Below are 17,278 nucleotides of genomic sequence, written 5' to 3' on the forward strand. Positions count from 1 at the left end.
CTAAAAAGAAAGAGTACAGGCATATATGTATGATTACATACTTATTTCTTTTGTTTCAAAAAAGAGAAAGCTACAGTGTTAGAAATCAGGTTAGTGGTAGCTACTTGGGAGGCTGAAGTGGGAGGATTGTTTAAGCCTAGGAGTTCGTGGCCATCCTGGGCAACATAGCGAGACCTCATCTCTTTAAAAAAGAGAAGGAGAGAGAGAGAAAGGAAATCAGCTGGTTACCAATGGGAAAAAAAGAAATATGTACTTACTGGGAGGACCCATGAGGTAGTTTCTGGAAGAATGGTAATATTCTCCTTCTCGATCTCAGAGAGATAACACAGATGTGTTTACTGTTTGAAAATTTATTGAACAATGATTTGAATACTTTACATATAACATAAATACTTTTCATATAACATAAATATGTTATACTTCAGTAGAATTTTATGTTTGAAAAAGAATAGTGCAAATAAATGCAGATCTGGAGGAAGGATGCAGCATAGTGGGTTCTCAAGGTGGCACTGCAGCCCTCTCACGTACAGCGATGCAAAAAGTGACATCATGGCAGGGTTATAACTGCAGGGATGATGAAGGAGCCAGAGGTTGTGTCTGTTACCACTGTGGACTGTCCTGGCCAGAATATGCCTCACTATCGGACACACAGATCCAACCAACGGAGACATGTGACTAATCAGGACCGAAGTCCCTCCCTGAGACTGAGATAAGGACGCTGGAAGAAAGAAGATTCCTCCCCTGTGAGGTGACTGTTGAAAAGATGTGAGGATAGAAATATTAGTGACCGTCTTCTTTTTCTCTTGTGTCATAGAAGGAGGAAGTCAAGAAGACAAGGTAAGAGTGCTGACAATGTCATTTAAGTCCCTGGATCCAGCTAGGCCTGAATTCTCTGATTATGCAGCCAGATACATTTATTTTTGCTTGAGATACTTGGATTTTGCTTCAGTTCAGTTGGCGTATTTGTATTTTTTTGTTTAGTCTGCATCAGAGAGAAGACTGACTCCCCATCACTATCATCACTATTATATGGCATTCAAGTTCCTTCTCACACTGGCCCCAACTTGTACTTCTAGTTTTATCCGTCGCTGTTCATCTTCATATACCCAATAACATGGTAATCTTAACTACAGAAAACTCCTCCAACCAAGAATTTCTAACAAGCAAAGTTCAACTTATACCTATTTCCAAATACATTTTTGATAATCAATTGGTCATCTTGTTAAGAATAATTAGAAAATATAAGAATCTCGCGCCAGTCTAGGCAACGTGACGAAACCCTGCCTCTACAATAAATACAAAATTAGCTCAGAGTGGTGGCACACGCCTGTAGTCCCAGCTACTCGGGAGGCTGAGGTGGGAGGATCACTTGAGCCTGGGAGGTCAAGGCTGCAGCGAGCCAAGACTGCACACTGCAATCCAGCCTGGGCAACAGAGTGAGACCCTGTCTCGAAAACAACAAAAAAAGACTTCTGGGATTAGAAACAGATATTTTTTAAGTGGGGGAGGGGGTCTTAAGGCAGATGGCAGGCAGGGGAAGTGGTTTTTGCAGAGAAGTTTTGAAAGCTAAAGGAAGCCAAAAAATGAAAACCTGGAATTGGCAGCATATGCTTTGGCATGACACTAAATACCCTGTGCACGGGGGTGAGGTATCTGAGGACTTCCTAGTCAGTCATGTCAACTAAGTTAAATAAAGTTTATCCCAACCTTTAGCCACAGGGAGACCCAGGAGTCAGCAGTCAGCCTCTCTGACTGAAAGGCACTAAACGCTTGTATACAGAGCCTGGCATGGAGGAGTGCCCTTGTGCATGAGAATTGTGCACTGACTGTAATAAAGCAAAACCACCTGTAAGCAATTTCACTGTAAGCGGGGGTGACAGCCGGCAAAACAGCAAGAAGTAACTGGAAATTCACTGTGACACACTGCTCTTACCAACATAAGGTGAGTAAAATGTCACTCATAATCTACTTTTGTTTTCTCATTTTACTTTCAGTAAACATGACAAATACTTACTGAACAGTTTTGCTTAAACCTAGATTTCCCCTATCCTTGTTTTCATTAAAGTTTTAAGTTCATCAACATGGACTCCTCCTGACAGACAGGTTTTTAAGGACCTCACTCTCTGTATGGGGAGTATTAAGTATTCTTTGCACATTCTTTGCATTTGATCACCTGAATACTTTTGTTTACATTGAAATGCCCAAGCACATTCTTGCCATCTCTGTCCCCTGGCCCCATTTCTGCAGGCCCCAGACCCCTCATTCCCCCAAGGTTCAATTCATCTACTTAGCCTCTTCAGTGAAATCTCTCAGTGGGAAGTCATCTCTCCCTAACTTTCCATATATAGGCCTTGCTTACCACATTCCATCTCTCCATTTGTTTTCTTTCTTCAGAATTTTAAGTTTCTTGAACACAGGAGCCATATCCGATTAATCATTATCTGGAAACGGGTCCTTGGTAGGAAGACAGATGCACTGTCTGACACGGACCAGCAGGACAAGGAGCGGGGAGGAGCAGCAGAGACCCCACACCAGCTGTGACCTGAGGTATGGAACATCACGCCCCCGCGACCCCATTAATAGTAGACTAAACCAGAGATTGTTTCCAGGTACACACTCTCTTTCAGTAACCATCTCAAAGCAATCACAATTTCTCAGCCCTATTCTGCAAATGGGAAGAATGCAGATCAGAAGAGTTCTACTACTTTGCCTCCTGTCACATACCCCTGGCTATCGGCAGAAACCAACAGCCAAGCCCTAAACCACCTGCTGTCCTGAAAATGAAAGTGCCTTCCCTTAAAAAAAAAAAAAAAAAAAAAAAAAAAAAAAGTCTACAATGTAATCAATAAATTTATTCTTCGTGAATGCGTCCTTTCTATTTTGACCAGCTGCTGAATCAGTCTTTGTATTAAGATGTATGGTCAGCAAAATAATATGATGGCATCTTCCTGCTTGGTTTGGAATCTAAACACTGTAGTACTTCCACAGAAGTTTATGGAGAAAATATATGGGACATGTTATTTAGAGTTATCTTTTTTTCTAGAGAGGTCACACCACAAAATGCAGCCAGCTCAAAAGGTGTTTCTCTTGGATTGGGCAGTGTAGATATACATAATATTTTTCTAACTGAAATTAGTTAATAATTTTTAAATGAATTAAAACTTGGCGACAACAGGGCTTTCTGAGCAGCACATACTTCTCACTTAAACACAGTCTCCACTGTCCCTAATGCAACCCCAACCCTGAGGCCCCCAGGGTCAGGTGCCATTCACCATCACACATGGATGGCTGTTTTGCTTTTAGAGAAAAGGAAATGTTATTTGGCATCCGGGTCTCTCTTGACAACGAGTCAGAGGACCCCATATTTCAAGAAAAATAGATATAAATGTATTTCTTTCTGGGAGTAAAAACTTTCTATTTGTGTAATGTACAAACAAAACATGCTTTTGATTTCCAAAGATTACAACTTGTTACTATTGCGGAAGAAACCTCACTTGTTTCCCTCATTTTCTTTACCTAACTGGTCTTTTGAGTGTTTGAGTTTGCAACTCATTTTCAAAATGCATTTTCTTCCTTCCTTCATTTCACAAATAGTTCTTAAACAATTAGTATGAATCAGAATCTGTGATAGATGCTGAATCTACAACAGGAAATAAGAGAGTCCCTGCTTGTATGGAATGTATAGTCTAGCAGAGGGAGATAGAATATATAAATACATATAATGCAATGTCATGCTGATAAAGCTGTGATCAAAAATAGGGCAACTAAGACAATGAAGAGCAATGAGAAGGGGCAGGGTTTATTATTTTAGCTAGGGTGGTCTGAGATGTCTTTAACTATGAAGAGTTCATATTAGCCCTTACTCTGAAATCAAACAATTGTTTTAATAGCCAGTTACAGTCATGCACCACGAGTCAGTGATGGACCACATATATGAAGGGGGTCCCATGAGATTATAACACCATATTGTTGTATCTTTCCCATGTTTAGATATAATTAAGTACAAAATACCACTGTGCTACAATTGCCTACAGTATTCAGTACAGTAACATGCTGCACAGGTTTTAGCCTAGGAGCACTACAACATACGGCCTAGGTGTATAGTAGGCTATGCCATCCAGGTTGTGTAAGTACATTCTAGGGTGTTCACACAACAACAAAATCACCTAATGATACATCTCTCCGAATGTATCCTGGTCATTAAGTGAAACATGACTGTATTATCAAGACCTTTCATCTGAAAACTTTGCCATTATCCCTTTTTGCACCTATAAAATTTATTTGTTTCCCAAAGCCTGTCTCTTCTAGATCTGATAAAATGCTGTCTCTGAACTAAACTATAATGTACTTACTGTCTTCATCATCTGTTTGCTACCAAATCTGACTTACAAAATCCCCTGCATTTTTTCCTAAACTATCTTTTAACATCTGTTATTGCCAATTTTCTATTTATTCCTATCATCTCCCCAATACAAGTGAAATGATCTCAAGGTAAGGGTCTGTGTTTATTCCCCAGCTTGTGCTATATAAAAGAGCACAAGGACTATGGGGTCAGAAAAGATCTGAGTTTAAATCTTGGTTCCTCAATGACTTAGGGCAAGTAACTGAACCTCGTTTCCACTCGGTTCCCCATCTATAAAACAAGCATAATACCACCTAACACCTCTTAAAGGACTTTGATTTGCAAAAAGCTTAACAATGCTGATGGTTATTTTGTAAGATCAGCCCACAACCATACGACAGACCCATAATTTTGTAGGCTGAGCAAGTTTTCGTTTAGGCAACCATTTTTTATCAAGCATTTACTATGTGTATTGGTCTTGTGCTGGAGGTGGAGATAAAATTATAAACATAAATTATAAAACCAAAAAAAAGCCAAACAGACCAAAGCCCCATGGAATGGACAAACATTAATGTAGAACTAGAAACTAGGATGACAGTCTCACTATATCATGAATATGAAGTAGATCTTGCCAGGTAAAATCAAGCAAGCAATAAGAATGAGGGCTATAACCATGTGTAGCTTGCATCCACACTCATACCAATCCATATACCCACATTAGTCCATGAATTCCTACCAATACTAGCCCATCCTTCCTCCCCTACCCACAGCTGTCACTCTGCAACTCAATAACTCAGCAAACATTTACCAAACTCCTACTATGTGCCAAGCACTGTGAGAAACCCCAAGGATGCAGAGAAAAAAATAAAACATGGGCTTGCTCTATGTATCTGTCATAAGCCCTATCAATGCAGCAGCAGTCTCCTTTTTCACTTCTCTTCCTGCTGGTGATTAATGGCCTTTCCCCTCCAGGAAACAGAGGCATCTTTGGCTACCACAGATATCTTGCCCATGCTGCCTTCTCCCACTCAGATGTCTGGGCCACTTGCTTTCTACAAGCCTCCTCAAATCTCAATGTGAGAACTCTGGAGCAGAATTCTCAGAGACTTGGGAGCCCCTCAAATGCTGGACTAACACAGCAAGTCCTCAGGAACAGAAAATAAAAAGGAACCATTATCCTGAAATACTGATTTCTCAACAGACTCACTCTAAAAATTATTAGAAAACAGGAACTGTGTTGTGACAGTCCCATCTTCTTAAGTGTCTGTGCTTTCTATGCCCCGTACTTCATACAGGGTCCTGCATTCTCCTCGTGGTCACACATACTCAAAGGGTATTTTTTAAATTATTCTTTCACAGATGAGAAAACTAACGTTCAGAAACACAATTAACAGGATTTTTAAATGCCTGTTGTGCTCCTTTAAGAGCAAATAATAGCAGTTCTCTGTCCGGGCTCCAGGCTAGCCAGGTCTTCATGAGAGCAACACAGGTGCCTGGGGTATTTCCAAGAGAGTGCCACAACCAGTTCCCATCCATGCAGGGGACCTCACCTCAGCTGGCTTTGTAGAATGCATGCTTCCATGTGTGCAAGAAAATAGGCTCTTGGGTCAAGCAGATACTAGTGAATGAGTGAACTCTACCATGGACAGATCTAAAGGTGGCTTTCTCTTTGATAATCTAATCAAATTACTGTCAAATGCCAAGACAGCTAGCCTTTAAGACAATTCATTTGCATAGCCTGAGCTATTAATGAACAAGGATCTATTTTGTTCATATCCAAATATTTATACTTTTTTTGAAGTTACCACACATAAAAACGGTGGTTCTTTGTACCACCCTATGTTACTAACACCTAAGTAGAAGGAAAAGACAAATTTTCTATAAAAAAAGGTAACCACATAAGGATAATCAAAAGTTCTAACTGGGGTATTTCAGCCAGTTAGAATCTCCTAGCTATCAAATATACACATTCAATGTCACCAGAGGGAAGTGGTGAAGAACACCGCCCTTTGGAATCAGGAGGCCTGCATCTTACTTCTGATGCTACTTCACTTTGTGGATTTATGCAGGTTAATTTATTTCTCTAAAGTTTTAAATTTCTTCATTCATGAAATTGAGCCCTATCTTACAGAGTGGTGGTAGGGCTCTAATGGGCATTGCTCTGCCTTTTTTCTTAGTGGGAGGGATGGGGGATGAGGAGAGGAGTGGGGAGATTGCTTGCTTTATCTGTTGCCTTGGTAATTGGGGTAATTAACAGTGAACCTCCCATTTTTTGAAATATGTGTATGTGGTAGAAAGTAAATGGCCTCTTCCAGGCCTCAGAGAGGCAACGGTGAAGTATTTGGTAGGCTTTGTGGTTTGGAACATCTCAAGCAGGTATTCCCAGTTGTTATTTAATGTAACTCATTAGGTTTAATGTTCATTTTAACTGCCTACTTATAAGCATTTTTGCATTTTTTGCAGTTTGAAGTAGTGTGGTCCATGAATGATTATAACTCTTATTACAGGCTTAATGTTTCCAAATTCTGGACGATTATTCTTTTGTCTTGACTACTCCAGAAACATACTCCCCCATAAGAGAAAAGTAATATTGATTCAGCCAATGCTTACTGAACACCTATTGGCAGGTATATTTTGGGGCACTGGATGGATGGATGCAAAGAAAAGTCAAACAGTCTTTTTGGCCTGTAAGGAGCTTACTGTGATGTGTGACTGAGTGTTAACTTGATTGCATTGAGGGATACAGAGTATTGATCCTGGGTGTGTCTGTGTGGGTGTTGCCCAAAAGAGATTAAATATGTGAGTCAGTGGGCTGGGGAAGGCAGATCCACCCTCAATCTGGTGGGCACAATCTAATTAGCTTCCGGCAAATATAAAGCAGGCAGATAAACATGAAAAGGAGAGAGGAGACAAGCCTCCCAGCCTACATCTTTCTCCCATGCTGGATCCTTCTTGCCCTCAAACATCTGACTCCAAGTTCTGCAGTTTTGGGACCTGGACTGGCTCTCCTTGCTCCTCAGCTTACAGACAGCCTATTGTGGGACCTTGTGATTGTGTAAGTTAATACTTAATAAACTCCCTAAGATATATATGTCTTATTAGTTATATCCCTCTAAGAGAACCCTAATACAGATTTTGGTACCAGGAGTGGTTCTAGAGGAACAGAATATTAAGAATGGAGTTCTTTCGTTGGTTTTGGGGTTTCTGGAGTTGGCTGCTTAATATGATTAGACCCAAAAATGCTAAGGACTCTACTTCTAATGATATAGAAAATACTGATAGTCCTTGGCAGAAATTGTTTAGAGAGTTATGCAAAATAAATGCATTTGACACTCCTGACTCACTGCTCGTGAGAGGCAAGGAGTTTAGTGACTCTGTACATAGTACATTTGACCATATGTGGAGAACCAAGGAACACAATGAAGCTGGTTGGTTGCTCCTAAGTTCAATGGACAAAGTGATTAAAGAAAATGATTAACTCATGGTTTCTGTCTTCCGGCTTCAGAAGCAGATACTGAGCTTCAAATCTGCTAAGATTACCCTAAGTGAGAGTCTTATCTCCTGTAGAGAATGAGCCAAAATTTTGGAAAAACAGACACAAGCTCTTAAAGGCAGCCCACTGTGAGTGAGCTGGAAATGCCTGATCTCCCTTGGCTTAATGTAGAGGAAGAAATCCAAAGGCTTAGGGAGATTGGGGTGGTGGAGTGGATTAGTCCCTTTAGACCTACTCATCCCAGCTGGGAGGGTCCAGAAGACATACTCTTGACTGCCTTGCAAAATAGACTTGGGAGGGCAGCATCTGCATCTTTGAAGAGCCCTGTAATTGTTCTTCTCTGTATGTCAGATCTAATGGTGGGAACCACAGTCACTCAACTACAAAATTTAAATATAATTGGAATAATTGGATCCAGAGGTGGCAGGGGCCAGGTGGCAGGGGCCAAGTGGCAGCACTCAACCATCAAAGGCAAGGTGAGCATAGCTACCATAATGGACAGCAGAGGCAAAGTGCCAATCAGAATAGTCTGACTCATGTAGAGCTCTGGCATTGGCTAATCGTGGTGTTCCTAGAAGTGAAATTGATAGGAAGCCTACTGCATCCCTACTTCAATTATACAAACAGAAAACTTCTAGGTTGAGTGGGCAAAAGACTAATTTGAATTATAAAAACAGAGAATCATGGCTCCTCAATCAATTTCCAGACTTGAGCCAGTTTATAGACCCAGAACCCTTTGGATAAAGGGATGGCTGGGTCCCCTTGAGGAAGGACCCCACTACATTACCGAAAATTTATGAAGTGGATCTTTGTCTCATCCTTCCCCAAGGAGACCTCTGGCCTTTTACCAGGGTAACTGTGCACTGGGGAAAGGAAAATGATCAGACATTTCAGGGACTACTGGACACTGGCTCTGAGCTTACATTGATTCCAGGAAACCCAAAACATCATTGTGGTCCTCCAGTTAAGCTAGGGGGTTATGGAGGTCAGATAATTAATGGAGTTTTAGCTCAGGTCCAACTTATAGTAGGTCCCTGGACTTAACCTGTGGTCATTGACCCAGTGCCAGAAAGCATAATTGGCATAGGCACACTTAGCAGCTGGCAGAACCCCCACATTGGCTCTCTGACTAGTAGGGTGAGGACTATTATGGAGGAAAAGCCCAAATAGAAGCCATTAGAGATGCCTCTACCTAGAAAAACAGTAAATCAAAAACAATATCACATGCCTAGAGGGACTGCAGAGATTAGTGCCACCATCAAGGACTTGAAAGACGCAGGGATGGTGATTCCCACCACGTTCCCATTTAACTCTCCCATTTGGCCTGTGCAGAGACAGATGGATCTTGGAGAATGGCAGTGGATTATCGTAAGCTTAACCAAGTGGTGACTCCAATTGCAGCTACTGTACCAGATGTGGTTTCATTGCTTGAGCAAATTAACACATCTCCTGGTACTTGGTATATAGCCATGGACTTGGCAAATGCCTTTTTCTCCATTCCTGTCCATAAGGCCCACTGGAAGCAATTTGCCTTCAGCTGGCAAGGCCAGCAATATACCTTTACTGTCCTATCTCAGGGGTATATCAACTCTCTGGCTTTGTGTCATAATCTTATTCAGAGAGATCTTGATCGCTTTTCACTTCTGCAAGATATCACTCTGGTCCATTACACTGATGTAATGCTGATTGGATTCAGAGAACAAGAAGTAGCAAACACACTAGACTTATTGGTGGGACATGTGCAAGCCAGAGGTTAAGAAATAAATCCAACTAAAATTCAGGGACCTCTTACCCCAGTAAAATTTCTAGGGGTCCAGTGGTGTGGGCCCTGTTGAGATATTCCTTCTGAGGTGAAGGATAAGTTGCTGCATTTGGCCCCTCCTACAACCAAGAAAGAGGCACAATGCTTAGTGGGCCTATTTGGATTTTGGAGGCACCACATTCCTTATTTGGGTGTGTTACTCTGGTCCATTTATTGAGTGACTCAAAAAGCTGCCAGTTTTGAGTGGGGTCCAGAACAGGAGAAGGCTCTGCAACAGGTCCAGGCTGCCGTGCAAGCTGCTCTCCCACTTGGGCTATATGACCCAGCAGATCCAGTGGTGGTTGAGATGTCAGTGGCAGATAGGGATGCTGTCTGGAGCCTTTGGCAGGCCCCCATAGGTGAATCACAGTGGAGCCCTCTAGGACTTTGTAGCAAGACCCTGCCATCTTCTGCAGATAACTACTCTCCTTTTGAGATACAGCTCTTGGTCTGTTACTGGGCTTTGGTGGAAAAGGAACGTTTAACTGTGGGTCATCAAGTCACCACGCAACCTGAACTTCCTATTATGAACTGGGTGCTTTCTGACCAATCTAGCCATTGGTGGGTTGTGCACAGCAGCATTCCATCATGAAACAGAAGTGGTATATACTTGATCTGGCTCAAGCAGGTACTGAAGGCACAAGTAAGTTACACAAGGAAGTGGCTCAAATGCCCATGGTCTCCACTCCTGCCACCCTGCCTTCTCTCCCCCAGCCTGCACCCATGGCCTAATGGGGAGTTCCCTATGATCAGTTGACAGAGGAGGAGAAGACTAGGGCCTATTCACAGATGGTTCCGCATGGTATGCAGGCACCACCAGAAAGTGGACAGCTGTAGCACTACAGCCCCTTTCTAGGACATCCCTGAAGGACAGAGGTGAAGGGAAATCTTCCCAGTGGGCAGAACTTCGAGCAGTGCAGCTGGTTGTGCACTTTGCATGGAAGGAGAAATGGCCCAATATGTGATTATATACCAATTCATGGGCTGTAGTCAATGGCTTGGCTAGATGGTCAGGGACTTGGAAGAAGCATGATTGGAAAATTGCTGACAAAGAAATTTCGGAAAGAGGTATGTGGATGGACTTTTCTGAGTGGTCAAAAACGGTGAAGCTATTTGTATCCCATGTATGTGCTCACCAACGGGTGACCTCAGCGGAGGAGGAGTTTAATAATCAGATGAATAGGATGATCTGTTCTGTGGACTCACTCAGCGTCTTTCCCCAGCCACCCCTGTCATCACCCAATAGTCCCATGAACAAAGTGGCCATGGTGGCAGGGATGGAGGTTACGCACGGGCTCAGCAACATGGACTTCCACTCACCAAGGCTGACCTGGCTATCACTGCTGAGGGCCCAAACTGCCAGCAGCAGAGACCAGCACTGAGCCCCCAATATGGCACTATTCCTCAGGGTGATCAGCCAGCTACCTGGTGGCAGGTTGATTATATTGGACCTCTTCCATCATGGAAAGGGCAGAGGTTTGTCCTCACTGGAACAGACATTTACTCCAGATATGGGTTTGCCTATCCTGCATGCAATGCTTCTGCCAAGACAACCATCTGTGGACTCATGGAATGCCTTATCCACCATCATGGTATTCCATGCAGCATTGCCTCTGACCAAGGCACTCACTTCATGGCTAAAGAAGTGAGGCAGTGGGCTCATGCTCACGGAATTTACTGGTCTTACCATGTTTCCCATCTTCCTGAAGCAGTTGGATTGACAGAATGGTGGAATGGCCTTTTGAAGTCACAATTACAATGCCAGCTAGGTGACAATACTTTGCAGGACTGGGGCAAATTTCTCCAGAGGGCCATGTATGCTCTGAATCAGCATCCAATATATGGTACTGTTTCTTCTATAGCCAGGATTCACAGGTCCAAGAATGAAGGGGCGGAAGTGGAAGAGGCACCACTCACCATCACCCCTACTGAATTAGCAAAATTTTTGCTTCCTGTTCCCTCGACATTACATTCTGCTGGCCTAGAGGTCTTAGTTCCAGAGGGAGGAATGCTGTCACCAGGAAACACAACAATGATTTCATTAAACTGGAAGTTAAGATTGCCACCTGGACAGTTTGGGATCCTCTTACCTTTAAGTCAACAGGCTAAGAAGGGAGTTACAGTGTTGGCTAGGGTGATTGACCCAGACTATCAAGATGAAATCAGTCTACTACTCCACAGCAGAGGTAAGGAAGACTACATATGGAACACAGGAGACCCATTACGGCATCTCTCAGCATTACCATGCCCTGTGATTAAGGTCAACGGGAAACTACAACAGCCCAATCCAGGCAGGACTACAAATGGTCCAGACCCTTCAGGAATGAAGGTTTGGGTCACTCCACTAGGGAAAAAAATCACGATCTGCTGAGGTGCTTGCTGTAGGCAAAAGGAATACTGAATGGGTAGAAGGTAGTCATCAATACCAGCTACGACCATGTGACCAGTTGCAGAAACAGAGACTGTAATTGTCATGAGTATTTCCTCCTTCTTTTGTTAAAAACATGTTTGTGTACGTATACACTTGTGCTAAGAAAATATCTTCATTTTATTTCCTTTTCCTTTATCATGTGACATAAGATTTATTGACTTCATATCAGCCTTAAGTATTGTTAACTTTATGCAATAGTATTTGTGTTGGGGATTGGTGCATTTCTGGTTGTACGAAGGATAGTTGTATTTTGTTATGCACAATTATGACCTCACTATTGTCTTTATTTGAAGATTATGTATGATCTCAGGAGATGTATATGGGTTCAAGTTGACAAGGGGTAGGCTTTTTGATGGTTAATACTGAGTGTTATCTTGATTGCATTGAGGGATACAGAGTATTGATCCTGGGTGTGTCTGTGTGAGCATTGCCCAAAAGAGATTAAACATTTGAGTCAGTGGGCTGCGGAAGGCAGATCCACCCTTAATCTGGTGGGCGTAATCTAATCAGCTTCTGGCGAATATAAAGCAGGCAGAAAAACACAAAAAGGAGGGCCGAGCCTAGCCTCCCAGCCTACATCTTTCTCCCATGCTGAATGCTTCCTGCCCTCAAACATCCGACTCCAATTTCTTCAGTTTTGGGACTTGGACTGGCTCTCCTTGCTCCTCAGTTTACAGACAGCCTATTGTGGGACCTTGTGACCATGTAAGTTAATACTTAATAAACTCCCCTTTATAGATATATATGAGATATATACATATATATGCCATATATCTCATATATATCTCATATATAGCATATATATGAGCTATATCTCATATATAGCATATATGTATATATATGTATATATGTCATACATATGTACATATATATACACACACTATTAGTTCTGTCCCTCTAAGACAGCCCTAATACATTACCCTCTAGTTTTCACTGTCACCAACCAACAGAGTCAGCATCATCCAGGGACTTGTCAGATATGTACATTCTCGGGCCCCACTCCAGACAGAAAGAATCAGAGACTCTGGGGATGACCCCCAGGTGTTTCTGTGTTTGAACAAGCCCTCTTCAAGTATCATTCTCATGTCAAAGCAACAAATACGTCATTAGCTTATTGAGTTAAATCTAAAAGTACCTTTTGCCCTTCAGGGAAACAGAGGCCCAGAGGTCACAGGAGAAGTTGGTGGAGTAACTGCAACCAGAACTCAGGTCTCCCGTCCACAATGGCCAATGACCTTTCTACTTCTTTTCTGATGCTTTAATCCCTAAATCTGATAGGAAGTCCCAAGCATTACCAGCCCAAAGTGCAAACACCGGTTTTCGAAGAGCAGAAAAAGAAAGAACCTACTCTCTTTGAAAATAAGGACCACCAGGAAAAACTAACATCTGATCAAAATCATTCTGTAAACAAGCAGTCCCAAGCCTTTAATACATTTCCAAGTTATATTTACAAGTTACATTTTATAAAAATTTGTGGGGGAGGGGTGCTGGGTAGAAATAAATGACTAGAATAATATTTGGAAGAATATACAGTTAAAGATATGTTAATAGTGGCTCCCCCTTCATAGCAGATTATGGATAACCTTTATTTTTTTCTTTGTATTTTCCTGAATTGTTTTCAATAGCTAAATATTACTTTTGGAATCAGGGGAAAAGTTAAAATTGTTTTTTGAAATATTATATCCATATCACTCAACACGAAAGTTTATTTTGTAATTCTAGTTCTTTCCATACAGCAGGATAGTGTGTGTATAGTAATTATTTATATCATGCCATATGTTACAATGAAGATGAAATTTGGTAAATATATTCCTTCCAGCTGGTACTGAAAATGAAGAGGTTAAATGCATTCCTAGGTTCAGAACACTATGAATTAAGCTAACTGCGAAGCTAAAGGAAAAATTAATCCCAGTATTGAGATCTCTGAGAGCATCCTTTTGAAAAACGTTTATGTGACACACAGCTCCTTATTCCCGTCCCCCTGATATTTAACCCCTGGCACAAAACAGAATGTTCAGCAATTCCTGGCAAAGTCTTAGGAGTTGGGGATAAAATGCATGGGAGAAGATGAAAGACATAAGAAATGGAATGATCCTACTTTCACATAAAATGATGTCCCTGTAGACAATGAGACATCCAAAATTACTGGCAAATTTCATTGTCCACAATAACCTTAAATTTATTTTTCTTTCTCAAGAAAGGTCTATTCACTTCAAAAACATCTATGTTGGAGATCTTATTCTGCAAATCCAAAATAAATAAATAATTAAAATGGACTCATTTAAATAAACATTTCTGCCACAAAAGCATTGTCGTAATGTTTCACTTGATAAGATGAATTTATTGCTTCAAAGAAAATCTAGTCTTGTTTTACTGAAACTCTCAGCAATATAAATTCACTGAATGTGAACTGAAATTCCTTAAAGAAAATCATAAGTAAAGATCTGCCAGAATAAATATATAAAAGGAAACACCGGTGACTTCTCTCCTTCATCACAATACCTCCCAACAGTTGACTTTTCTAGAACTCACAGACTCTTTCAGAAAAGGCCGAGTTATTGGGAATAGATTCTCTCTACATATACATAGTTTATGGTGCCTGAGATCATATTTACAGGACAATTTAGCTTAACAATGGTACAGGATCAAAAAACTCAGAATCTATCATCTTGGCTTTCTCTAATTTAGCATGCAAGATTTGGCTTACAAAGATTTCTCTCTCAAGAGTCTCACCAAATGTCCCTCAGCCCTCTACTTTCCTTCACAGAGTAGTCCCACCCATTGAAAAAGTAATAAATTAATAAAGAATATTCATCTTACAGAAAGTTTCCCACCAACGTCCCAGTTCCCACTCCATGTAATTACCTATTTGCCTATGAAAATTGATCTATAAGAGCCGTGTTGTCAACACATTAAACCTAACAGTTCCCTTTCAGTCTTACACTTTTTGACAGACCATACACACACAAACTTGTAGCTCATTCTCTAACTCCATTTTGATACTTACAAGCCCAGTTCTTCCATCTCTCACTTTCTCTGGAGAGAAAAGGGTCCAGTGGTAGGTTTTACCTAATCTCGATTATTTTTGCAGTTTTTCTTTGGTTAAAGGTATTGATCAGAACTCACCTCCCAAGCATTGATAATTCCGAGCCGACGAGACCCCAAATATCTTCAGTTTGTAACATAGAAATGCCACTGGTCTCAACGACAGAGAAGGAAAATACTACTCCGTCAAATTAAGAAGAAAAAAAAAATAAATACAGCAGCTTTCATTCTGAACAAAATTAAATTTTCTGGGTCACTTTCCCTGTCTCACTGGGCCACTTTTTTACGCAGCCTGCCGGTGACTGTAAACACAGTCTCTTCACTCCTCACGCAACCAGTTCAGTTGTCATCCTCTCCAAGCAAATAGCCACGGCGTCCTTTGCTAGCGCAGTTCCCAAACAACAAACCTCCCCACCCGCCCCTGCCCTCCACACCTCACCGCAGAGACTCGCTTTCTTTTCTTCCAAACCACAAATGGGCGAGCTTGCTCAGAGAAAAAGTTAATGAATGCCTGATTTAGAGGCAAAGCTGCCCTACCTGCGATCACAACATCGGAAGACTGGAAGTATCTAAAAGCGCCATCCTCTGCGCTCTCGTCCCCGTCGGTGTGCGCTTCACACGCAGAAACCCAGGAACATGATTTATATGCAGACCTGCACCCATCCCACACAAGTCCACACGCCAGCTTGCCTAACCACTTATGTAAGCTCGTGCTTCCACAGTCCCAAACTGCAGACACACACACACGGGCACCTGTCACGCATCTGAAATGGACAAGCACCCACACCCAGGAAATGAAATCAACACATATTAATGGGGTGGGGAGGGAGGATACTGTTTTAAACCATGTTTTCCCCCATTTGTTTCTTGCCCATTTTTTGTCACAACTACAATTACCTTAGCAACCAAAGAATTGCCTTGACTCTCCCTCCGGCTCCTGAATTTCTCCTAAAGCCAACCTTGCGCCAGGTTCATGATAAAGCTGGAGAAGCCCAGGAAACCGGGGACCGGCAGCCTCTTGGGGGCGGAGGGGAAGTCTAGTCCGTCTCCGCGCCGCTCCCCACAGCCTCGCCTCCTCTTTCCGAGTTTCCGTGGTGGCGAGCGCAGGGGCTCAGCGAGAGGAAAGCGAAGCCCCGGGCCCGCGAGGACGCACGGCGCGTCTCATGGTGCCAGGACGCGGGGCGCACAGGGTGTCTCCGGCGCGCACCGGGCTGGCCTGGCTCTCCGCGCTCCCGGGCGTTCGCCGCTCGCCCGCCTCTGCCCGCCCGGGCCGGCAAGGGTGTGCGGAGGTCGGTCCGTCCCCTCGGCGCCCGGCGGCTCCGGCGGCTGTAGGAACGCGGCGCCCGGGCGGAGCTCTCGCCGCCGAGCAGGGCCGAGCGCTAGGAGCTGCCCCAACTCGCGAAGCCGTTCAGCTCCGCGGCCCGCGAGCTGCTGCAGCGGCGCCCGCTGTCGGATGCCGAGCGGAGCTGCAGCCCAGTGCCCCGCGCACCTGGGCGCCGGCACCTGGACCCGGACCGCGTGCTGCAGGGAGGGGCCGGCGGGCGGGGACCGGCACCTGAGCGCGTCCCGAGGGCGCCGCCGCCCGGCTCACCTGTTCCCAGAGCCGCGGAAGGCGCAGACCGTGATTTGCCGGAGGAGGAGAAAACCTAGAAATTCCTCATCCTCGAGAAGCCGTGGAGAAAACCGAGAGACTGGCTCGACCGGGCGGAGACTCCTTTAGTCAATTCCAAACTGGCCCCGTCCGGAAACTTCAGCGGCGTCAAGATTCTCTTAGGGATTCCCGGTCCGGGGTGAGGCAGCTTCTGAATCTCCGTCACTGACGTGTTGCTGGCGCCCTCTAAATTAAAACGGGACACCGCGATCGTCAGCGATATTGTTCCTAATCTCGTCATTTTTATTTATTCAACATGCACACCACACGCTGCATTTGGAGTATTATAGGATGATTCCTATCTGGAACACTACGAAGAACTTTCGAGAAAATTAACTCTCAAATATTCTTGGGGGAAGAAGAAAAAAGTTGAAGACAGAAAATGAGAAAATAACTTGAACTGCTGCCTTTTTTAACGTGGGAGTTTTGAAATGCGATGTGTAGTTAGGTTCAGGAAGCTGCAGGTGGAAATAGGACACGACCATTAGTGCTGGACGGTAACCATGGGATTTGTG

At 43.2% G+C, this 17,278-nt stretch overlaps 1 protein-coding gene across 13 annotated transcripts in view; it reads right to left on the reverse strand.

The window, feature by feature from the left end:
* Window positions 1–16,896, reverse strand: part of RGS6 (regulator of G protein signaling 6) — a 626,535-nt gene extending 609,639 nt beyond the window's left edge. For 4 of the 13 annotated variants that reach the window (XM_050798809.1, XM_050798805.1, XM_050798802.1 and 1 more), the window contains exon 1: window positions 16,010–16,522. The gene's annotated coding sequence lies outside the window, so the exon portion shown is untranslated. Of the gene's footprint in view, window positions 1–15,193; window positions 15,507–15,649; window positions 15,971–16,009; window positions 16,523–16,703 lie in introns of those variants that run through there. The other 9 variants (XM_050798807.1, XM_050798804.1, XM_050798800.1 and 6 more) reach the window with 6 other exon arrangements.
* Between the last annotated feature and the right edge of the window lie 382 nt (window positions 16,897–17,278).

This window comes from Macaca thibetana, chromosome 7, assembly GCF_024542745.1.
Source record: "Macaca thibetana thibetana isolate TM-01 chromosome 7, ASM2454274v1, whole genome shotgun sequence".
Taxonomy (NCBI): Eukaryota; Metazoa; Chordata; class Mammalia; order Primates; family Cercopithecidae; genus Macaca; species Macaca thibetana.